Source organism: Arvicanthis niloticus, chromosome 5, assembly GCF_011762505.2.
Source record: "Arvicanthis niloticus isolate mArvNil1 chromosome 5, mArvNil1.pat.X, whole genome shotgun sequence".
Taxonomy (NCBI): Eukaryota; Metazoa; Chordata; class Mammalia; order Rodentia; family Muridae; genus Arvicanthis; species Arvicanthis niloticus.
This window is the reverse complement of record NC_047662.1, coordinates 48315739-48342087: the sequence shown is the minus strand read 5'-3', so window position 1 is coordinate 48342087 and position 26349 is coordinate 48315739. Positions and strand designations below refer to the sequence as shown.

The following is a 26349-nucleotide window of genomic DNA, read 5'->3' as shown; positions in this document are numbered from 1 at the left end:
CAGGTCTCAAAATGGAGGGCCATGATCCAAAGGAACCAGAGCAGCTGAGGCAGCTGTTTATTGGTGGTCTGAGCTTTGAAACCACAGATGATAGGTAGCTTAAGAGAACATTTTGAGAAATGGGGCACACTTACAGACTGTGTGGTAATGAGAGACCCCAAACAAAACGTTCCAGGGGCTTTGGTTTTGTGACCTACTCTTGTGTTGAAGAGGTGGATGCTGCAATGTGTGCTCAGCCTCACAAGGTTGATGGGTGTGTGGTGGAACCAAAGAGAGCTGTTTCTAGAGAGGATTCTGTAAAGCCTGGTGCTCATTTAATGATGAAAATTTTTGTTGGTGGTATTAAAGAGAATACAAAAGAATATAATCTGAGAGACTACTTTGAAAAGTATGGCAACATTGAAACCATAGAAGTTTTGAAAGACAGGCAGAGTGGGAAAAAGAGAGGATTTGCTTTTGTAACTTTTGATGATCATGACACAGTTGATAAAATTGTTGTTCAGAAATACCACACTATTAATGGGCATAATTGTGAAGTGAAAGAGGCCCTTTCTAAACAAGAGATGCAATCTGCTGGATCACAGAGAGGTCGTGGAGGTGGATCTGGCAACTTCATGGGCCGTGGAGGAAACTTTGGAGGTGGTGCAGGAAACTTTGGTCGTGGAGGAATCTTTAGTGGAAGACGAGGCTATGATGGTGGAGATGGTGGCAGCAGAGGTAGTTATGGAGGTGGTGATGGTGGATATAATGGATTTGGAGGTGATGGTGGCAACTATGGTGGTGGTCCTGGTTACAGTAGTAGAGGAGGTTATGGAGGTGGTGGACCAGGATATGGAAACCAAGGTGGTAGATATGGTGGTAGTGGAGGAGGATATGATAGTTACAATGAAGGAGGAAATTTTGGTGGAGGTAACTATGGTGGTGGGAACTATAATGACTTTGGAAATTATAGTGGACAGCAGCAATCAAATTATGGACCCATGAAAGAGGGCAGTTTTGGTGGAAGAAGCTCAGGCAGTCCCTATGGTGGTGGCTATGGATCTGGAGGTGGAAGGGGTAGATATGGTAGCAGAAGGTTTTCTTTTTTCTTCTTTTTTAAATTTTATTTTATATTTTATTTACATTTAAGATGCCATCCCCTTTCCACATTTCCCCTCCCTAGAAAACCCCTGTCCCATGCCCCCCTTTCCTTTTTGTTTTTATACAATTTTTTAAAAAATGTTAATCAAAGGATTTATAAGTTTGGTAATGCTCAATCAGAAGCATAACCCAATACCCAACCTAGATATAAAAACTATCTTTGACTGGTGGAGACATGTGAACATCTGCCTCCATGCCCCATCTCTCTTTCTCTCTCTCGTCACCTAGCTTCTCCTCTTCTTCATCTTCTCTCCTTGCTCCATCTCTTCCTCTCAGTACTCCTTCCCACTTAGCTCCTCCTACATATCACTCTTCCTATTAAAGTAAAACTTTTCTCTCAAAATACAATTAAAGCATACTTATTCCTAATTGTACCACTGAGGTACAAGATAGTCCTAATACCCAGTCCATCATTTTGTTGACTAACCAAAACCTCTGTCATCTCTTCTAACTAAAACACTTTTGATCCTGGCTTTTTTTGGCTTTAGAATGAATGTCAGCTGAAAACCATCTACTCAGATCTTTTCTCTCAAAGTAAATAGCCAGGATTGGCTATGAGACTATAGGTCTTCAACCTCATCAGAAATCCAGAATGACTGAGTTAACTGAAGGTATGGGAAGCACTAAACATAACTTGTAAAACTTAGCCAATTTATAGAGACCTCTGAACACCTGAAAAGCCCCTATACTACCGAATGAACGTTGGAGCATCAGATCTTCAGCCTTCTGGCCCAGAATCATCTGACAGACCTTAGTGATGCAGGATTATTAAGGGCTGATTACTCTGTCTAGGCAGATATAATCAGTTGACTATTCTGCATGTGTGTCCTTTTCTAGACAGTAATTTGTCTGTAGATGGAGAGAGGCAATTCTTGCCTAGTGGCTATCACCACACAACTGGAGTAACTCCGAGGATGCTCAATTTCTTCTTAGAATCCATGACAGGAAGCTGTCAGGAGCAGACAGGTCTCTAATCAAAATGAACATTAATATATAAATATTTGTAGTGTCAGTTCTATGGACTTCTGATGTTTTGAAAACCAACTATCCATGTAAGGTAACCTGGACTGTTGTCTGTTCACTCTTCTCAGCTATTTCTAAATAAAATATGGAAAACACCCTAACAATAAACTCAAAACCATGAATTTGCTATAGTCCCTTAACTCATAGGTTAACCGTCCCAAATCAGTTTAAAAAAGTTAAAAAAGGGCTGGGTCTAGGCCTTGTATTCCTAAATGTGCTATACAGGCACAATGCCCATGAGAGTATCAATATTCATCTCATTTTTATATTAATAAGAGGCCCGTACCAATGAAAACCTTAAATTTGAAATCAAAGTAAATTTTGTACCATTTAAGAAATTATAACTCCATCTTGATAATAATTATACAGATTTCTACCAATAGATTATGGTTATGCAATAAGTCCTAGCTAATCCCCCCTGTTCCAACAAAACCACTACCTTTCCCTAGAAAGACAGACCATTATTAACCACATTAGTCCCCAAGCTCAGGGAATAGGGGCGCTGACTCTTCTTTAACTTCTTCAAGCTGATTTAGGGCGTTGAGATTTTAGAAGAGGGGTGGGGGGGAAGAGTAAGTTGATAATCCTCTGATGCTGTGTCTTCACTGAATCCAGATGGAATTCCAGGACATCAGAGGTTTGGGCAGGTCTGCTCAGTATGCTTGATGAGTAGATACACCAAGGCTGTGTATTCTGCAATATACAATTCTCAGAACAAGTTTTAGTATCAAGAAAAAAAAAATCCACCCCCCAGTGGGCTGATATTTTTTTAAAAGATGTTGGTTCTGACAACTTTTTTTTTCCGCTTGTTAAAATTGGTTGTAGTATTTACTTTTCATATTTTATCCCCTTACCCTACTTCCTCCCACCACCCAGAAACCTCCTATCCCATCCCCCTCCTCATGCTTCTATGAGGCAGTGACCGCACCTACCCCACCTCACTATCCCTTCCCCGCCCTCACATTCCCCCCACACACACTCTGTGTTCATTTTTTTTATGGGACCAAGAAACTCCTCTCCCACCTATGTCCGACAAGGCCATCCTTCCCTACATATACCTCTGGAGTCTTGGGTACCTCCCTATGTGTTCCCAGGCTGGTGGTTTAGACCCTGGGGGGCTCTGGTTGTTTGGTATTGTTGCTTTCCACCTGGGGTCACTAACCCTTTCTGCTCCTTCAGTCCTCTCACTAAGTTCTCCATTGGGAAACCGCTGATCATATCAGTGGTTAACTGTGAGCATCGTCCTCTGAGTGTGTTAGTCTTTGGCAGACCTCTAAGGAGACAGCTATATCGTGTTCCTCACATTATGCACTTCCATCCATCCACAACAGTGTTTAGCTTAGGTGGCTGTACATGGGATGAATACCCAGGTGGAATGGTCTCCTGATGGCCCCTCCTTCAGTTTCTGTTCCATGTTTTGTTTCCCTACTTGCTCCCTTGAGCATTTTTGTTTCTCATTCTAAGTAGAACTGAGGCATCCCCTCTTGGTCTTCCTTCTTCATGAGCTTCATGTGGTCTGTGGGTTGAGTCTTCGCTAAGCCAAGCTTTTGGGCTAACATTTGTAGAGATATGTTTGTGTAGCTACCTTCTTTTATGGTTTTTGGAAGATTACTTTCTTGCTTTTTCTAGGTTGTAGTTTCCCTCCTTGTGGTGGAGTTTTCCACCAATTATTCTTTGAAGTGATGGATTTGTGTTGAGATACTGTGTAAATTTGGATTTGTCATGGAATATTTTGGTTTCTCCATCAATAATGATTGAGAGTTTTGCTGGGTATAGTAGTCTGGGCTGGCATTTGTGTTCTCTTAGGGTCTGTATGATATCGGTCCAGGATCTTCTGGCTTTTATGGTCTCTGGTGAGAAGTCTGGTGTTATTCTTATAGGTCTGCCTTTATATGTTACTTTGCCTTTTTCCCTTACTGCTTTTAGTATTTTTTCTTTGTTTTGTACATTTGATGTTTTGACTATTATATGGCGGGAAGTATTTCTTTTCTGGTCTAAACTATTTGGAGTTCTGTAGGCTTCTTGTATATTTATGGACATCTCTTTCTTTAGGTTAGGGAAGTTTTCCTCTATAATTTTGTTGAGGATATTTACTGGTCCTTTAAGTTGGGAGTCTTCCCCCTCATCTATTCCCATTATCCTTAGGTTTGGCCTTCTCGTTGTGTCTTGGATTTCTTGTATATTTTGGGTTAGTAGCTTTTTGTATTTTGCATTTTCTTTGACAGTTGTGTCAATGTTTTCCATGGTATCTTCTGCACATGAGATTCTCTCTTCCATCTCTTGTATTCTGTTGGTGATACTTGTGTCTATGACTCCTGGTCTTTCTTTTTTTAGGTTTTCTATCTCCAGGGTATTGTCCCTTTGTGATTTCTTTATTGTTTCTACTTCCATTTTTAGATCCTGCATGGTTTTATTTAATTCCTTCTCCCATTTGGTTGCATTTTCTTGCAATTCCTTAAGGGACTTTTGTGTTTCCTCTTTAAGGGTTTCTATCTGTCTACCAGTGCTCTCCTTAAGTTCTTTCAGAGTGTTATTTATGTCTTTCTTAAAGCCCTCTATCATCATCATGAGAAGTGATTTTAATTCTGATTCCTGCTTTTCTGGTGTGATGGGGTGTTCAGGGCTTGCTCTGATGAGGGAGCTGGGTTCTGATGATGCCATGTAACTTTGGTTTCTGTTGCTTACGTTCTTGCACTTGCTTTTTGCCATCTGGTTAACTCTAGTGCTGCCTGTACTTGCTGTCTCTGACTGAAGCCTGCCTTTCCAGTTATCTCGCTTGTGTCTGATCTCCTAGGGGTCCAGATGTCTCTGTGATCTTGTCCAGCTGCACTGATTACAGTGGTACCTCTAGGATGCCTCAGGATATGGTGCCTCCAAGGTAGCAGTCCAGCTAGGTGTCTGCTGTTCTGGGTGCAGTGTCTCCTCTAGAATATCTCAGGATATGTTGTCTGACGCTCTGAGTTGAGTTGTTCCTCTGTGGCTCTGGGTTGAGTGGACCTTCCAGTATGTCTCAGGTGGAATCTGGGGTCCACACAACAGCAGACCTGGCAGAGGTCTGGTCCAGGCCTCATATCTGAGAACTAGTTTCTAAGACACTGTCCAAGTTAGAGCGCCTGTGATCCCTGCTTCCTCTTGGTTCTTGGAGGTTGGGGGCAGAGCTGCCACCCAAGATCTGCTCAGTGCTCTGGCCCAGACCAGAAGGGGCCAGTGTTCTGGGCCGGGAGTGACTTCCTGGGTCCTTGTGGGTCCCAGTTACTCCCTGTTTAGGGTAGGCCCTGCTGTCTGCTTACCTAAGATACTGCCTGAGTTAGAGCACCTGGGATCCCTGCTTCCTTTGGGTTCTTGGAGGTTGGGGGCAGAGCTGCCACCCAAGATCTAGCAGAAGGTTTTAAAGCAAAACAAAAATGGCTACAGTTCTTAACAGGAGAGAGAGCAAGGAGTTGCCAGGAAAGCTGCAGGTTAATTTGAGACAGTCGTCCCAAATGCATTAGAGGAACTGTAAAAATCTGCCACAGGAGATGCCACAGGAGGAACGATGATCCATAGTCAGAAAAGTTACTGCAGCTTAAACAGGAAATCCTTCTTGTTCAGGACTGTCATAGCCACAGTTTGCAAAAAGTGCAGCTATTGATTAATGCAATGTAGTGTCAATTAGATGTACATTCTTGAGGTCTTTTATCTGTTGTAGCTTTTTCTTCTTCTTTTTCTTTTCATTACATCAGGTATATTGCCCTGTAAATTGTGGTAGTGGTACCAGGAATAAAAAATTGAGGAATTTCTAACTTTTCAAAAAAAAAAAACAAACAATAAGATCACTGATTTGTATATACTTTAAGTCTGGTTCATTTCAATGAGTGATATTTTTGTTTATTTGCAAGGTCTTTATAATAAAATTTATAAAATTAATAACAAACATCTACCCACTGAGCAATTTTGTCACCCTTCATTTTTTCTTTTAAGAAATGAATGTATTCATTTAAAGTCAAGGCTTTATAAAAGCTCTAGAAGGAAGCAGGACATTTTAGTTATCTCTGTATAATGGAACCTCTAAGACAAACCTTACACATTGTTGCTCTATTCACAATGGATAGGGGATGGAAAAAACCTAATGCCCTTCAATTGATGGAAGGATAATGAATACTATACTGCTGTGAAGAAAATTAAGTAGTGAAAAATTTCAGTAACTGGATGAAACTAGAAAAGATTAGGTTGAGCGATGTTACCTAGACGGAAAGACAAACACTGCATGTTCTCTTTTGTCTATGACTCATAGTTCTACACCTTTAGATGTGAGTGTACAACATAGAGTCACCACAGAAACCAAGAAAGTATAAAGGGATCATGGTGTGAGGGGTTCTCAAGAGAGAAATAGCATGATACCAGTGATATGAGTGGGAAATGGAAAAACTGAATTAATTTGAGAGAGCAGAGGGAGGTCAGTACAGAGGAAGGTCAGTACAGGACAGGATGGGAAGAGAGAAAATGACATTCAGGATTTTTGAAAAAAAAAGCATCATCATCATCATTTGTTTTCTTGAGAGAGAGTTTCTCTGTGTAGCTCTGGATGTCTTAGAACTCACTATACAGATCGGCTGGCCTCTAACTCATAAAAATCCACCTGCCTCTGCCTCACAAGTGCTAGGATTAAAGGTGTGCACCACCACTGTTCAGCCATATTTTATTTTTAAACCCACTTTATTTATTTTTTTATATTTATTAATTGTATGAATATGAGTACATTGTTGCTTTCTTCAAACACAGCAGAAGAAGACATGAGCTAATTACAGATGGTTGTGAGCCGCCATGTCTTTTCTGGGAGTTGAACTCAAGAGCACTGGAAGAATAGTCAATACTCTTATTAACTGTTGAGCTATCTCTCCAGGCCATATTAATTTTTTATTTACCTAAGATTACACATATTGTACATAAGTGTATGTGTATATGTATACATATTTAGTTCAAATTAAGCTATAGCACCTTGGATAATAATGTTCCCTCAAGTGACATAGACTAATTAAAAATTCCAGTATCAGCCATAAAAAGCCCAGTTTTTGATTGTTGCACATGGAAGTCTAAGAGACTCCCCAAAACCATCTAGCTATTGCTGTTGCCTTGGCTGCCTTCTAGGTGTTGAAAATAAGTTTCTGTTGCTGAAGACACCATGCACTTCAGTTGGATTCTAAAGTACCTGCAGATTCCAAGCTAGATCTGAACTGAACACTTCCTCCTTGGGCACTTTCATAGTCCAGAAATGTTCTGGGAAAGCTTCTAAGGGAGGGAGGTAACCAATTGTCCTCCCCAACTGTGGAGCTTGTGAGCCACAACAATGACCAGGGTGGAAAGGTATCTCCCAAGATGCAGTAGTGGCACATACCTTGGTGGTAACCAACAGCTCTATAAGTAGATTTAAGTCTCACTGAACAGGAAGGAAATCTTGCCAGACTAATGATATTTTTAATTGTTTGAGAATTTCATACATGTGTGTGTGTGTGTGTGTTTTAATCAAATCCTTTACTTCTTCCTCTCCTCTAATTCGTTCCACATTCCACTCTCACTTTTCCCCCAACTTCACAGGCTCTCTCTCTCTCTCTCTCTCTCTCTCTCTCTAAACCCACTGGGTCCACTTAGTGCTGTCTGTGTGCTCATGGGTGTAAAGCTATTTACTGGCTCATGGGTATTCTCACAGGGGCTGTATTCCTGAGAAAAGAATGTCTCTGCTTCATTTGAGAGCATCAGTTACCAATAGCTCCTCAGCTAGGAATGGACTAATGACATTTTAGGATGAGCACAGAATGGAGATGTCCTCTGGACGTGAAATTTTGTGGATTTCAAAGATTCATATAGAGATGTCTATATATTTCCTTGAAGTTGGGGAAATTTCTGCTGTAATTCCATTCAATAGGTTTTCTGTGTCCTCAGTTTGAATCTGAGCTCTTTCCTCAACATCAAAGATTCACAGGTTTGGTCTCAATTGTGTTCAAGAAAATTTGACAGTTGTCTTTCTGACTGCTGTTTTCTTTATTGGTATCCTGATAAAGTAATTTCTTGAGGTTGTCTTGAAGCTCAATGTTTCCTCCCTCCTTCTTCCAGGGTTTTGCTTTGTAGCTAAGGCTAATCCTAGAACTCATAATTACTCCTCCTCTACCTGAGCGTTGGAATTATAGGTGTAAGCCACAGTACCTCACTCAAATATTCTTTGTCTTGTTTGATATAGTTTACTGATGATTTTTCTAATAAGTTTTTAAATTTCTCATTTTCCAAATTTCTGTTTTCCCTTGATTATCTGTCTCTTTGGTGAAAATATACAAACACACACACACACACACACACACACACACACACTATATATATATATATATATATATATATATATATATATATAGTGTGTGTGTATATATATACACATATATATGTATATACATATATATATAATATATATAATATATATATATATATATATATATATATATATATATATATAATATATGTTTATTAGGGACTTGTGGGAGAGTTTACTGGCCCCAAGGAAGGCCAGGAAAGTTACCATGGGAAGGGAGAGATAAGAGAGGGGGAAGAGAGAGAGAGAGAGAAAGCTCACACTTACAGAAAAAGAGTGGGGAAGTAGAGAGAGAGAGAGAGAGAGAGAGAGAGAGAGAGAGAGCACATTGGTGAATTTCTTGTCCAGTTCTTTAAGTGTCATCTTTAATGTGTTTATATGTTTATATGTTCATTCAGCATCATTTATAAGTTTTAAAATTAGACTTTTGAAATTGTTGTTTTAAATATTTTTATCTTTTGATGTGTTTATCGGAGGCTATGAACTTCTGGAGGAGTCATATTGTCTGTTTTTTCATATTTATTGTACTTCTATGTTACAACATATGCAATTGTTGGGGTGCATGTTCATTTAGATTTATTTGAAGGATTTTAGTGAACAGCTTACTCTTAACATCTCAAGCTGCATGCTCCCAGACATGTACTGTTGGAGCGGTATAGTGGGGACCCTGAGCTTTCACCTCTGACATTGTTTCCATCTAGTGACTAAGGCTTCCTTGATGTTTAGGTGCTTAGAATGCTGGGTCTTCTTTTTGAAATATCACGTTTCCCTCTTGTCTGTTAGAGATGTTTATCTGATTGTTACACACTAATTTAGATACTACTAAATTCTCAGAAATCTTTTCTGTGTCCATTAGAAGGGCCTTGAAAAAAATTTTTTGTCTTGTTACAGTTGTGTGTATATATATGCTATAAGAACTATGGTGTGCATGTTTGGATGTCAAAGAACAATTCTAGGGAGTTGATTTTTTTCCACCTTTATCTGGATTCTGGGGATTGATTTCAAGTCATCAGATTTGTACAGCAAGCATCTTTTCTCCCTGAACCACTTCTCTAGCTTTAGAAGAGATTCCATTTAAGATCCACAAATGTACACTCATTGATCAATTATCACAGACTAAGCGAAGCAGTAATCTAAGCTGTCTATGCATATCATTAGCTTATTTACTTGCCCCAACAGCCGAATGAAGGAGAGAAAAACATGCTTCCACCTTAAAACACAGTGTGACTGAGGCTCCTGGATCAAGCCACTTGTGTCAGATTATGAAGCTGGTAAATAGTCAGGAGAGAATGTTAGAAATGAAAGTAATTGGTCTCTAGAACTGATGCTGTCATCTTTGGACCTTTTCTCTCTACTAATGCCTTTCATTCAATGTAGCCTACTGCTGGTTTGTTTTTCTGCTGGTTGATTCTTTCTGCACCACAATCATGAAAATGGCGGGGACTCCACCTGTCCTCTGTAACCAACTTCCACAGAGATGGTATTTGTCAAAGCTCACCAGGGCTCAGAACTGTGAAATGTTTTACTATGGCCGAGAAATGGAAGACAAGGGGAATAAGGATAAATGAGGATATGAGCCAGAAAAAGAGGATAAGGAAGACTAAAGAAAAACATAGCATGGTTATGGAGAAAAGTATCTGATGCTCTGGGGACACACAACTGGAAGAACACTCCCACCATTTTGCAGAAATCACAATTCTGTCATTTTCAGGCACTTGGAAGAATCAACAGATATTTTCTTTTCAAGTGAAGCTTTGTACCAAAGGCTAACAGATATAGTAGAGTAAGCTGTGGGTAGGTGTAGCTTGCACAACAAACTCAGGGAATCTCCCATACCCATGGCACCCATGAGAGAGCTACCACTGAGAAACTATTAAGATTCTGAGAACAATATGGAAGCCATTGGTATATTTTGCAATGGTTACAAGTGTGACTTTGTGAGTAGAAATGTTATACATAGTGTGAAAATCTTTCATCCATTTTTTTTACTTCAAACCACATTAACTTAAAAATCAATCACTAAAATAAGATAAAATAAAAGAAACACATTTGGAAAGTGAATGAGAACTTTATAACTCATACTTCATATGTATTTTGTGATAATTTTTAAAGATTTGTTTTAGTTTAATTATATGTACATATGTCTGTCTGTCTGTCTGTCTATGGACATGATTATAGGTGCCCACCTATGAATAAGAATCCACAAACCTTTATTTTATGTTCATTTGTATTTTGCATGCATATAAGACTGGGTGAGGATGTCATTTTCCCTGGAGCTGGAGTTGTAGACAGTTGTGAGCTGCCACATGGGTGCTGGGAATTGAACCTAAGTCCTCTGGAAGAGCAGCCTGTGCTCTTAACAGCTGAGTCATCTCTCCCACTTGAGGAATTTTATTTTTTAGTTAGTGCACATCTTTTACCCTCTGACAAGCTGAAGTGTGAGGAACATAAAGGGGTGTGTGTGTGTGTGTGTGTGTGTGTTGATCAATGCTAGTCGAGGGTCCATTTCTGAAGCATTCATCACTGTAGACAAACTCATTTGATATGGTAGGTACTGTACATCTGGTCTGATGCTCTGGAGAACTCTGTCTGCTTGTCATTGACCCTCACATGCACAGAAGGGCAGACTATACATTCTCTTCTAGACTGCATTATTAAAAAAGCACAATTTCTCATTAAAAGGAAGAAAGAGAACAGAATATTTCTTTACTTTTCTGAGGCCTTTTCTACTTTACAGAAAGGAAAATATTGATAATGTAACTATATTCCTAAGGGGAAATGCAGTGTTCTATGTTGAGTGTTTCTGTTCACTTTATGATTAGTGTATTTGTCCTGGATCACTAGCATGGTCATGGAGAAAAACTTGTATTTGCAGAAGATGAAACCAGACAATCCCAGCATGCAGGGTGGAAAGAGGTAATACCATTGCTGGCTGAGGAGATGTTGGCAACTGATAGCTGCTGGGAGAGAGAGAATCCATTTTCTTCTAGTGTATCTAGAATGTCTACCTCCTAATCCCAGCACTTGGGAGGCAGAGGCAGGCGGATTTCTGAGTTCGAGGCCAGCCTGGTCTACAGAGTGAGTTTCAGGACAGCCAGGGCTATACAGAGAAACCCTGTCTAGAAAAACAAAAACAAACAAACAAACAAACAAACAAACAAACAAAAAAAGAATGTCTACCTCCAGTGGATGGCCACATATCCAAGGAAATATGGGCAGTACAAAATAGAGACAACTGTTTTTAATGAGAGCACAAAATTGAGTGAGTGTGGCAGGGGCTTGAATCTTGGAAAAGTTGTGGGGGTGAATATTATGGGGAGAGCAACAATACCAACTCACCAGAGCTCACAGGGCCTAAACCATCAGCCTAGGAGCACATAGAAAGGGACCCATGGCTCTAACTGTATATATGTAGGGGAGGATGGCCTTGTGGGGCATAGGTGAGAGAAGAAGTCCTTGGTCCCATGAAGGCTGGATGCCCCAATGTGTGGGAATTTGAGGGTGGGGAGGAGGGAGTGGATAGGTGTGGGCACATCCTCATAGAAGCAGGAGGAGGGGGAGTGGGATAGGGGTGGGGTGGAAATGAGGAAAGGTGATAACATCTGAAATGTTAATAAAATATCCAATAAAAATTAGTCTAAAAAGGTATAGTGCATGAAATTCTCACAGAATTAATAATAATGCTTATTTTAAAAGATTAATTATTTAAAAGATTGAAATTCTAAGTAATAGAATGGTAGGTGTTGCCTAATGTTGAAGTTTAGATTAAAAAATTAGCATCTAGGTATTTCTGAAACACATTCAGGATACCAGCCAATCAGCTTAGGATAGATGTTCCCCATCAAACTCTAGATTGGTGATAAGGTTTTCAAAGACGATAAATTTGTAACGTAATATAAACTGGTATTTTACCCATTAGGCCTTGGCATGTCTAATTCTTTAAGCAATGGCAAAGTGGTTAGGCTATGGGATGCCTTGCATTGTACCTTTCTGAATAGCATAGTGTCTACACCATGGGATGCCTTGCCTTGTGCCTTTCTGAATAGCATAGTGTCTACACCATGCGATGCCTTTGAGAAAATGTTACAAGATAAGTAACTAATTAATGTTTTTCAACATTAGTATCAATGTTGTCCTCTGGAACATTTACTCTGTAGGAAACTCAGAAAGTCCCATTTATCCAGTTGTGCCCATGCGTAGACACTAATGAACCTCAGCCTTCAGATCAGTGTGCTACCCATTCCCTGAGAATGTTATAAAAATTGGTCTTGGGGTTGGGAAGATTATACAATAGATGAAGCACTTGCTGTGCAAATGTGAGGATCTGTGTTTGTATCCCTAGAACCCATGTAAAAGCTGGCATAGTGGCAACACATACCTGTAACTCCAGTGCTTATTGGGGAAGAGACAAGGGGCACACTGGCCATCCAGTCTAGCTGGAATGAGGAGCTTTAGATTCAGTAAGTAATAATCTCAAAAAATAAAATAAAATAAAATAAAATAAAATAAAGCAGAGAAGTAATTGAGGAAAAATGTTCCAACATCACTCCACCACCTGCACCCATATAAGCAAGCTTGCATATGCACACATGCTCATACATACATACACCATACATTGAAACATACACACACAAATAACTGGACAACACTATTGCAATTGTCAACCCAGACTGGTACCTCACCCTTGCTGTGTATGCAGATTAGACATCACTGGTTACACCAGTATTCATGTTCTTGGGCATCTGTGCACCTAGCATTGCTTTAAATGTCTTAACCACTCTCACTACTTAATCTTCATAGTAACTGCATGAAAAAAGAGCTTCCATTGTCATGAAGGAGACTGAACACAGAGAAGCAAAGACAATCACTACATGGGTAAATAATAGCATGATTCAGTCTAACCCATAATTCAAGTTCATATCCTAATTAGTATGCTACAATTACTAACATGGGAGGCAGGGAAAATAAGAACCAGAATGATGGGTTTTAGGAGGTAATGCTGGCCATCAGAGTGGTCCAGAGTCCCCTCTATCTATTAAATACTTCAAATCTCAATTCTTCTCTGTGGGACATTGTAGCCAGACTTTTGGCTACTTTGTGGATTTCTTTTCCTTCCATCCTTCTCCACCCATTTCTTTCTACCCTATCAACCCTCTTGTAACTGCCTACTCTGTTCCACAGGTCGGGGTCTAGCAAGAGAGAGAGAGTGGGGGGAAGAAGGGGAAGAGACGTGAAGAATAGAGACAAGCCAGAGGATCTGTAGTCAAGTCTCGTTTACTGCCACCCATAGACTATATTCACACCTCCTACTATTCACCTCCTATTGACCTCTCTTACAAGGAAATCCTGGGTATTTATAAGCACAAGCAGGAGAACACAGGTGAAGACATTTTACCACATGCACCATGCAGCTGGGGTCACTAAACAGTAAAACAAGCTATGTGGGACAAACAAGATGTCTGTCTAAGTGTGCTTCATCTGTTGTAGGCTGTTGATAAACAAGTCTCTATCAGGGTATATGGCTCCAGATGGCTCCAAAGATGATAGCTGCTTTCTAGCTGCTTTCTGCTTAAAGTCAGCTCCCAACACCCTCTAACACTAGGTAGGAGAGAAGAGAAAATGAAAAAGGAAAAAGCAGGCAACATTATGTTTAGACTACTTCCTGCTGGTTAGGGGTGTTGAGTTCTTTGGGGCAAGTTTGCTCTTCGCAGTCAGGATATCTAACTTTTTCTTTTCATCATTTTTTGCGAATGACTACTTGACAAACTGCCACACACTGCAACCAAGTATCAACCGGCAAAACAGCCTCTTCTATCGGGGCTCTAGCATTTAAATACCCTCTGAAAAGTTCCCAGAATTCCAAATGTCACACACTAGCAGAAACTATCTGCTGACAAAACTGCATTCCAGCCATAGCATGAGGAAGATAATAGTCACCTTCTGTGAAGCAGCCTCATATCCCTACACCTGGGATTAAACTGAAAACATATTCACACAATATATATATATTGGTTTTTCGAGACAGGGTTTCTCTGTGTATCCCTGGCTGTCCTGGAACTCACTCTGTAGACCAGGCTGGCCTTGAACTCAGAAATCTGCCTGCCTCTGCCTCCCAAGTGCTGGGATTAAAGGCATGTGCCACCACCGCCTGGCCTATTTCTATATTTTTAAAGAAAACAAAGTTCTAACTACAGTATTGTGAGGAAGATTTTTGAGTCTCTTTTTCTCTTAGACCTTCTCTGTAGCTGAAATTACCTGGTTCTAGGTTTGGGTCTCAACTAGTCCCACAACTAACCATACACAGTGACAGCAGATAGAGAGGAAAGCAAACACATTGTCCCAATCCTTGTTTCAATAGGCTTGAATGATAAAACAACAGATAATATGATTTAAGTAACTTGTATAGTACACCAGCTGATGGCAGGTACATAGATATACAGAAGTTCAGTGGGCAGGGGGTAGAGTTAAATTTCTCATAAGTAGTTAGGAATTTAGATGAACCTTGAAGGAAGAATGTTGGACCCTTATTTAATATGATAAAGAAGGATGGGAATATCATATGAGCAATAGCACAGTCAATATAAAATGACAATCAACAGAAACAACTACTAATTTAAATAAGGCTACAAAATTCAGATTCTAAATTGTCTAGGCAGTTGCTACAGAAGTGAACCTCTGGTCCTGCATACACGTTTTACAGAGCTACCAAGCTTCCTCTTGGATTGACTTTTTTCTTCTTTCTTTATTAGGACCTGTAGGGAGCAGCAAGGGCTCTTCCTAAACCCTACTAGCTTTTCTGACTAACATGTGAACACATATAGAAACAGATGGTCCAAGGTACTCTTGCAATGAATGCGAGCCTGAAATAGAAGTCCCAAATGGAGACCCTGGGGTAGAGCTGCCTGTTTGTTTTAAGGGAGGTAGAGTAGAGTGAACTGGAATGATTCTTTTATCTCAAGAAGGAAAAGCATCCAAGGAGGTGACTAGATTTCAAATCTATTTTTTTATCATTTACTAGGACCTGTAGATATGTTATTTAAACACCCCAAATTCCAGCTTACTTCCTTCTGTGAGGCTGAACAGTGGATGAATTTGGAGACTTTATCACAGATTTCCTAGGTTCAAATATCTACTCATTCAAGGTTTAGATGCATACTATTTGGGAAGTTTTTAGCCTCTTTGCACTTGGACTTTTAATCTGTAAAATGAGATAAGAAATAATTCATGTGATTACCTATTGCTGAGATGAGTGAATTCATTCAAAAATTAAAATAGTCCTAGGAATAAGACAACTTTCAGTGTCAGTTATTATTAAAATCAGCTAGATGAAGCTAATGACAATTATCTCTTGTCTCCTGGAAGAAATATACAGGGAAGTACCCTACAATGAAATAATCTAGTATAAAACAGGCTATCCATTTATGCAAAACAAAACAACAACAACAAACTAAGGTCTTATTTCTGCTAAAAACAAAAACAAAAACAAAAACAAAAACAAAAACAAAAACAAAACAAAACTTGCAGTTTTGGGGCCAGTGAGCTAGCTCAATAAGGCTGATGGCTGTATTCTGTTCCCAGACCTCACATGGTAGGAGAAAACCAGTTACTGCTGGTAGGTTGTCCTCTGATCTCTATATGTGTGATTCCCCTCTGTGGTGGTTTGAATATTTGGAGGAGTAGGTGTGACCATGTTGGAAGAAGTGTGGCATTGTGGGTGCAGGCTTTAAGACCCTTATCCTAGCTGCCTGGAAGCCAGTCTTCTCCTAGTAGCCTTTGGATGAAGATGGAGCCTTCAGCTAGAACTCTCAGCTCTTCCTGAACCATTCATGCCTGGACACTGCCTTGCTCTCACCTTCCTTGATGATAATGGGCTGAACCTCTCAACCTGTAAGCCATCCCCAGTTAAATGTTGTGAGCCTTGATCATGGTGTCTGTTCACAGTATTAAAACCCTAACTAAGACACCCGTAAATATGCCATGTGCATGCCCAATGCTCATAGAGGTCATAAGAGGGCATCAAGTCCCCTGAAACTCAGTTTACTGATAACTGTGAGTTATCAAGCAGGAGCTGGGAACCTAACATGGGAGCTCTGTAAGAGCAGCAAGTGTTCTTAACCACTGAGCTACAGGGAGATATGAATTTATCTCCTAAATGAAGTACTACTGCCAAGTAAGGCCCCCAGGTATTTTCCAATGTTACTGTTCTATGTGCCAACAGAGGAGGATATTAGTTTGCTCTTTATATTCTTTATATTCTCCAGAGATACTTCATCCAAAACATCCACAAGGAGATTCAGATGTTTTTCACTATATATTGTTAAGTGATTGCATCTAACTTTGAAGGGAATCTGGAATTAGATTGCTTATTACCTAACTCCATTTCTTGGTTATAACCTTTGTTGAAGTACCTCAGCTCCTTGTGCCTCAGCATCCTTGGGTGTAAAATAGGATAAAAAATGCCTCCTACAATGTGGTTAAAGATTACAGTAGTTTGGTTGACTCTGATTCATACAAGCACATTATTCTTTTGAAAAAAAAATAGAATTTTAGAGCTCTAGAGGCAATGTGCTAGCTGTCATGAAGTCAACCATTCTTACCCCTTTTGAAAGTTCAGTGAAGAGGGGCTCGAGAGACAGCTTAGTGGTTAGGAGCTGTTCATGATAGTGAAGAGGACTGGTGTTCAGTTCTCAGCACCCATGTTCTGGCTTATAATGACCTGATCTGCAGCTGCAGTTTAGAAGCTGTAACACCATCTTCTGGCCCCCATAGGTACTACACACACACACACACACACACACACACACACACACTGGTAAAATGCTCATACACATGCAATAAAAATACATTTGGTATTTTAGTGAGGAAATACTTCAAATGTTCTAGATAAAACTGTTACCTCACACTTCACGAAATTTCTTTAAAGGTTCAAATGAGCCTTGACACAAATGTTCAATCAAAGACTCCAGTTTTCTTTGTGTGTAGATTGAAGGATAGGTTGTCCAAGGGTAGAAGTATGTTTCTGTTTTCCCCAGTAAGCTTATTACTGCTTCTAACTCTTGTCAGACAGCCTTGTACCCTTGGTGTTTCCCATGAATCTGGCCTCATGGGCCCTTCTGTTGTCCTTCAGTTATCTCCCTGGAAGAAGGCAACATTTGGGAAGCAAACTCACTACTTAATTGGTCCCTGCCCCTGAGTTTCCAGCTTTCTGTCCAGTAGATTCACATTCATTGTTGTTTTCCATCTTAACAGATAATCTTCTCAACAGCTTGTTATGGGCTTACATACCTTTCTTTATCCAGTGGCTCATGCCAAGACCACAGGAGACACTTGTCCTTTGCCCTGACCAACTCTGGGAGTGCTACTCCACTGGAGAGAGGAAACTTTAATTTTTCACTTTATCTTTCTCACAGGAGGGGCTGCCAGGCTTATTGTCTAGAGTCTTTCAGCTTTGGAAAATAATTTAAGGCTTACAACAAGGTGACTTGTGTGTAAGACTCAGGAGACCAAGGCAAATCATCCCCTTGTTGTGAATCTGACTGGATGGAGCTGCATATCAGAGCCATTCTCTCACCACAGAAATCTCTTCACAAATCCCTGTGTCTCCAAACCATCTCAATTTTTTACACATTTTGGCTGTAGTTTCACATCTACTATGTATGCCACAGTAGTCAAAACAGAGGTGGAAAAGATTATATTTAAATATCATGGTTGGTTCATTTGAAACCATGACTGGGAGCAATAATCCCACAGATTTCAATCCTGCTTTTGTTTCTTTCTCTCTATTTTTACTCTTCTACAGAAAAAAATTTTCTGTCACTCTCTCTGTTTTAAATACTTGGAAGAATGCCAAAGAAGACTCGCCTATACAGAAGTAATCAGGAATTATTAAACAATAGCTGGGTCTGATCCCAGTAAGAAGAGGTCAGAAATCCCAGCTCAGTTTAAACCTTTGTAGTGTTTCTAGAAGAAAGAGTTAGTCAGAAATTCTTGAGATCTACTGGTTTCCTTCCTTTATCCCCTTTAAAATCAGTCCCAATCACTGGTTCTCATCATTTCTTCACTGAAAGGCATAAAGAGAGAAAATTTCATGGTGGTAAATGGAAAATATTAGCAGGTCTGTGTCAAACGTGGAAGGGAGGAAGCTAATGGATTGAGGTGAAATTGCCTTCTCAGGCTATAATTATTAAATCTATGCCCCCATTTCCACCCTCTTACTCTCTCAGTGTTCTCTTTGTAGATGACCTGAGGACTTGGCCTCAGAAAGGGAACAGATAGATGTCTAACTCTGTAGGTAAAGTAAATGAGTCATACAGTGGCTACCACCATATGCCATTAAAACAGGGAGGGGAAGGAACAGGCTTTCTGATGGATTCCACCCAAAGTAGTAAGTTCTGGTTGCAAGCTGAAGAACCCTGATCTGGATTGTGCATTCTTAAAACAAACACTAGGACAGCAACCCACTGGTGCAAGTCCATGCAGGTTTGCTAAAAACTTGAGATAAATTTAAATTGATCAGTAGCACATTTTGCTCCAATATGGGAAGTTAATTATTGTAAAAAAAAAAAAAAAAAAAAAAAAAGGCTAAATCTAGACAAATATGGTGGCTTTATGGGATGTCAACAACAACACAAGAAAAACAACAATACACACACACACACACACACACAACAAAACCTACTGAACAAAGTGATTTCGATGTTCATCTAGAACAGGGGTCTGTAAGTTGAGTCTCATGGGTTACATCTGCTTATGGCCTGTTTTTATAAATAAAGTTATATCTGCAAACAGCAATGTTCATTTGTTCCCAAGTTGTCTGTGAGAGACACTTTATATGGGGAATTCAGTAGTTGTGACAGAAACCATGAGATCTACAAACCCTGAAATATTACTATTTATAGAAGATTGTCAGTCACAGCTCTAAAGGGAAGAAGAAAAAAACAGAGGCCAGAAAAATATGCCAAAGTAGAAAATGAGAAGATGTATATATTCTTGAGAAAACCCAAGATTCAAAATTCATTGTTCCTAAAAACACATTTCTCATATTTTGAAATCTTATTTAATTATTTTATGTGTATGACTATTTTATCTGCAAGCATGTATAAGTACTCTGTACATGCCAATAGATACCAGAAGTAGGAATCAGATCCCTTGAAGCTGGAGTTATAGATGGTTGTGAATCACCTTGTGGGTCCTGGGAACTGAACCTGGATCTTCTGTGAGAGGAACAAGTACTCTTAACTGCTGGAACATCTTTCTAGCTCCCCCACTTTAATTTTTTAGAACAATGTTACAATAGATAGAAACAGTAATTTGTTGTTCACCAGACTAAATGACCGTGTCCAGTTGTAACTGCATTTACTTACTTGTGCAGATATAGCTTTCTATTTAAATTACCTTCCATTTTGTCACTATATTCAAGTCATATTCATAGATAATCATACACACTGCTCAGCTGGGATAAATATGAGCCCATGTCTTTACATCAAAACCAGAAGCTATCTCTGAATATGATATAAGGGAAAAGCTGCACTCATGCATAAAGATGGATTTTTAAGAAAGTAAGGCAAACAATAAACAACAAATGGCCATCTTTGCAAATGGCCATCTTTGCAAATGGCAGGAACATGATTGATTCTGTGTGCACACATCTATCTAGTCATCTATCAAAGACAGAGCAAAGAAAATATTATCAGAGTTTTCTCCCAATGGGAAATTACCAGAGTTTATTTTTCTTGTTATTTTAGTTATTTGATGCTTAAAAATAATACATATATTTTTTAAAGAGTTATTTTGAAAAAAAAAAGAGTTATTTTGAGAGAGGCTCTGCTTATGAGCATAAACTGCTCTTACAGACTGTACTTTCAATTCCCAGCATCCACACTGGACAGCTCACAACAGCCAGCTCCAAGGGATCCTGGTACCACAATCACACATGTACCCTCTTAGAGGCAAAGGGGAAGGCAGAGCAGATATTGGGAAGGGGGACGACATTTGAAATATAAATAAAATAATTAATCATAATAAAAGCAATAACTGCAACATTTTTTATTAGAAATAAGAGGCAAATGGAAAATTAAGGTAAGGCTATCCTTCAGGAAGATGGATTTACTGTAAGCTGTGCTAAAGAGCTAGGAGAAATAATTATCACTTTAATGAAATAATATAATTTTTCCTTCCTACCAGAATTCCTGCCTTCTTGTGCACTTGACATGGGGCTACCATGAGGTCCTAGCAGGTCTATTAAACTTTTGGAGTCCTGATTTAGAAAGACACAATTTTCCCCCTTTACTTCTTGACTGTCTTTTTCTTTGGATGCTAGCCAAAACCTAAGGATTTTTTTTTCTGGTGCTTTGGGCTTCCTTATTCCTTCTCTGAATCCACCTGCTCATTTTTGGCCATGCTGCTTATCTATCATGTGATTGACCTCGATGCCTCACTCAACCAGCACGGCTGTCTCTCTTCTATTTCTGTGTCTTCCTTCTCTCAGCAGCTGCTGAGATTTAGAGTTTGCTTGCCCTAGGATTTTTCTTTTTAAACTTTAGTAAAATTGTCCCAAAGATTCAAAATATAAAGTAAACATTATTTTCATTAGAAAGAAGAAACAAAGGGAAAATTGGCACTGTAAAAAAACCAATAGATAAAAAAAAATCATTAACCTTCTATTCCCTGCATTATATAAATCAATCTCAAAAAGTGAACCTTCAGTTTAACACAGTCCAGAGTCACAAAGAAGAGAGTCACTAAAAAATAAAAGTTGTTGAGCATGCTTGGGCTGGAGATTTCTCAGTGCTTGAGGCATTTCTGTTTTTGCAGAGGACCCAAGTTTAGCTCCCAACACCTGCATAGTGGCTCACAACCACCTTTAACTCCAGTTCCAGGAGACCTGATACTCTTCTTTGATCTCTGTGGGCACCAGACACACATAGTGCATAGACATACATGCATGTAAAACAGCCATGTGCATAAAAAAATTAACCTAAAGTGAATTTTTAAAAATTGAGCCTACTAGAAATGCAAGTAATGTATTAACATGTGATTCATTTCTCCTTGTCAATATAGCCAGTGATTCTGTAACCTTGGTACTAAACTGTCAAGTGCTTTGGCAGAACCTGCATTTGCATTTATTCTTTACACTGAGACAGATTTTAGTTGAACTAATACCCTCTCTAGACTTTTTTTTTTTTAACCACATGTAACTTTTCATAGAAGAAAGAATGGCTTGGCAAGCTTGGAAAAGACATTAGCCATATTCACGTAAGGTCTGTCAGTTCCAATCCTGAGCCTGTCTGATGAAAGCAAGCTCTGCTCTTCCTTCCATGAAACCCCTTCACTAGGAGAAAAGGTTGAGAAGCCTATGAAAGCTCAGTGGCGTCAGAGATGTCTATGGGCTTGATTGGTTTAGAAGTCAGGGGTTGCCGGGCGGTGGTGGCGCACGCCTTTAATCCCAGCACTTGGCAGGCAGAGGCAGGTGGATTTCTGAGTTCGAGGCCAGCCTGGTCTACAGAGTGAGTTCCAGGACAGCCAGGACTACACAGAGAAACCCTGTCTCGAAAAACTACACAAAAAAAAAAAAAAAAAAAAAAAAAAAAAAAAAAAAAAGAAAAAGTCAGGGTTTTTTGTTTTTTTTTTTTAGCAAGCCAGTTGACTATAAATCTAATTTATATGTTTAAAGCTAGTAATAAAAAAAGATCTTTATGTCTTCAGTAACTTGAATTCTATGACACTTTCCCCCAAAACCACTAGAAGAGAAATCCATAGGCTCCCTGTCATCAGGGCAGTCATGATGTCCTGTGGTGACGCTGCTTTTTCTCCCATCATTTTCTATGAATCCATGCTAGAATAGCAACGAGAAGAGCGCCTAGATATGTCTGCTTATCTTACTTGCTACAGAAAAAAAAAAAAAAGCATGCTGAGCCCATCCACAGTTGTTGAAATCGTGCTGTGGAGGAGTATTTTGGGCATGGGAGATAGTTCTTTACAAGTACTTAAATTTGAAGTACAAAAATATATGGAATATATCAATTTTATAACATATTTATAAAAATTTAAACAAATACAATACTGGCAGGACACATACTACTGCATTAATATCAGTTACTTTTTGATTGCCAAATATATCATCCACTTTTTCTTTTCCATGTTTTATGTATCACATGCTAGTAAGACAATTAGAGAAACATTGTTAAGTCCAATTGCACAGAAACAGTAAATTAACTGTAATATATGATTAAATTCTTAGAAACTCTTCTGTAGAATCCTGCTTAGCTAATAATTATGTTCATTTTGAACAGCACTTTTAAATGCAAGCAAGAAAAGCTTCTAATTAAAATGGATGAATGTACTATAAGTGAGAATCATGGGTGAGTGCTGGGTCAGTATCTTGAATTTGTTATTTGTATGAATTGATATCTTCTATATCTCAGTGGATTAGATTGTATGCTTTTCAGAACCATAGAGGAGAAAGGTCATTTATAGATTAGGGAGCATGAAAGGAAATGTGCCCCAGAGTCAGAAGAAACCTTGTAATGAGTGTCACAGAAAGATGTGTTTCAAATGGGTGAATTTCTTCTAACACATGTACTCTGCAGCACCTTTCTATCACCTAAAACAGACTATGAAACAGTAATTAAGAAAGCAGATCTCGCCAGGCAGTGGTAGCACATGCTTTTAATTCCAGCACTTGGGAGGCAGAGGCAGTCAGTTTTCTGAGTTTGAGGCCAGCCTAGTCTGCAGAGTGAGTTCCAGGACAGCCAGAGCTATACAGAGAAACCCTGTCTTGAAAAAGAAACAAACAAACAAACAAATAAATAAACATAAAGCAGATCTCAGAGCGTAAGCTCCATTTTATAACCAATTATAGAGAGTGCTAGGTAATTTTTATGTTGCCTCCTCTTATCAACTTGTGGTGCCCTGATTTTGTATTAATGAAGTTGCCCTGAAAACAATACTCTCATCGATTCCTTTATTTTTTTTTTCCCTTGAGTTTTACTATGTAATATTATCGTGGTAAGATTCTGGATCAATAAGGACTTTGTGCTTAAATACCCTTTTCAGGGGGGAGGGGAAGTAAGGTTACCATGAAAAGGGAAATGAGAAGAGAACCTACAGAGCAGTGGCCCTCAACCTTCCTAATGCTGCAACCCTTTAATACAGTCCCCACCTTAAGAACTATTTTTGTTGCTACTTCCCAACTGTAATTTTGCTACTGTAATTGTAATGTAAAAAAAAACAAAAACAAACAAACAAAAAAAAAACTGTGTTTTCTGATGATCTTGGATGATCCCTATGAAAGGGTTAGACATCTCCTGAAAGGGATCATGGCCTATAGGGTTGAGAACCACTATTATAGGGTGATAGGAAGAAGTAAATGTAGACCTTTGGGACCTGAAAATTGGTTCCTCAGTGACTACCAATGATCACATAGTTTTAAGTGTTATTTACTTTAGGGGATATACATGTCCCTGGTTGAAGATCAGCTAGGGCAATGGGATTACTTCGGTCAATAGTAAAGTTATGATGGAGGAGCAGGAAAGTAAGTTAATTAGTATTATAGGTATACAAAAAAGACTAATCCATATAGTAATAGGAACAAGTAATGTCTTGTTAACTTTAAGAAATATATAATCATAAATAATAACAAAACAATTGGTCTTTATAACACTATAGCGGAGAAGCTAGGAAGTTGTCATTTATTTAAAAATAGTTTAGGGGCCAAATCTTAAATAGTGTGCCTAAGGTAAAAGAAAATAAAAATGATTCATTTAAAAATATATAAAAATAGGATTCTTAGGTGTAGTGGGGTATACAAACTATTTTATTTCATGTGTGTGAGTGTTTGCCTGCCTGTATGTTTGTGTGACACATGTGTGCAGTGCCCATGGAGGCTCGAAAAGGGCATCAGATCCCTCTGGAACTGGAGTTATAAACTGTTGTAACTAAAAACCCTGGTCCTCTGGAAGAACAACAAGTGTTTCTAATCACTGAGTCATTTCTCTAAGCCCTGGACTAGTGTTTTCTTACTATCCTGCTTTATTCTGAATCTAAGTAAATATTCTAGTTTTAAAAATCAATATCTTCAGGCCAGGACAGAGTTCAAAAGAAAACCTAAAATAAAAAATGGTATTACAACAGTTTCAATGGCCATGACTTTCTCTTTCATTTAGATTGGGTTCTGAGGCATGAAGGCTACAATAGGAGTCATGGAACTGCACCTGAATACTTGCAATTAATTAAAAACCTAACTGCTGGTGCCTTTCTAACTTTTTTTCTATGGTGCTCTTGTTGTGTGTATTTCTTCTCATTAGAAATAATGAGACCACTTATCTACTGCTAATTAGGGATTTAGCTACTGTTTTGCAAGGAGATAACAAAACATTTTGAGATTAAAAGTCTGTTTGCTAAAGTTCAAAACAACATTATTTTACATTATTTGGTGAATGTAGTTTTGCATAAGTGCCACCTTCTAATAGCATTAACACAGAATCCTAAGAAATGCTTTCTGGTGTTTAATGACTAATAAAATTATTAGTTTGAACATCCATGGCATATCTCTTTGTTGTGGAGATGTTTGCTTTGAATTGAAACATTCTTCCCTGAAGGAAGAAGAGAGGTTCACAAGACCCAGGAAGCTCATAAAACATATAAGGCTCACAGGGCCCCTCCAAGGTGAAAGAAATGCTAATTAATTGCTGAGAGGGAGGACATTCTTCTTCAGTGGTATAGTTCCCTAAAGTTGCTCATGTTCCTGTAAGTCACCCCTCACTCACGTCTGTTTCCCCAGTAAAGTTCATAGGTTCATCATGCCAGCCTTGGGTAGAATCATTTCTTTGGTTTGCTATTGCCTCCAGGGGAGAGCAGATGTCAGGACATGGAATCTGATTATATGCCACCAAGAGTACTGACAGAGGAATTAAACTTGCTTTCTGTTCATAGATACTAGAATTCACATAATGAGAGTCAGAAAGTATGGGTTCTCATGAAACCTGTTGTGATTTTGATATGAAATGCCCCCTTTTTTATATATAAAGTTGAACTATGAAGATGGTGGATGACCAACAGGTTGATCTATTACTATTTCGTAATTTGATGATAGTACTGGAATATGGTGTGAGTATGAGGTGGAGCCTATTTGAAGGGGGTAGGTCTCTCTCTGTCTCTGTGTGTCTCTCTGTCTCTCTCTGACTCTCTCTCTCTCTCTGTCTCTCTCTCTTTTTCTCTGTCTGTCTCTGTCTCTCTCTTCTCTTCTCTTCTCTTCTCTTCTCTTCTCTTCTCTTCTCTTCTCTTCTCTTCTCTTCTCTTATACTTTCTGCTTTTCCATTCATAGGCCCAGAATCAATAGCTCTAAATGACAATGACCAAAATTAGAAACCATTGTTTTTGTCTATTTTTTCTTTTTCTTTTTTTGTTACAGAGATGAGAAGGGACATCTAAAGAACACCTAAAGAAAGAATAATATATAAGAAGCCTATAGTAACTCCCAAAGATGTTGGTATCCAAATGGAAAATATTAATTCATAAAAAAAAAAAACAAAAACATCAGGGCTGGTGAGATGGCTCAGTGGTTAAGAGCACTGACTGCTCTTCCAGAGGTCATGAGTTCAAATCCCAGCAACCACATGGTGGCTCACAACCATCCATAATGAGATCTGATACCCTCATATGGGTGTCTGAAGACAGCTACAGTGTACTTACACAAAATAAATAAATAAATTCTTAAAAAAAAAAAAAAAAAAAAAAAAAACATACTCTAGCTAGGCAATGGTGACACATGCCTTTAATCCCAGCCCTTGGGAGACAAAGGTAGGTAGATCTCTGTGACATCAAGGCCAGCCTGATTTACAAAGTGAGTT

The 26349-nt window shown here is 39.0% G+C and overlaps 1 pseudogene; it reads left to right on the top strand.

Annotated features, from left to right (window-relative positions):
* Nucleotides 1–25941, top strand: LOC117708687 (heterogeneous nuclear ribonucleoprotein A3 pseudogene; annotated as a pseudogene).
* Nucleotides 25942–26349: the final 408 nt, after the last annotated feature.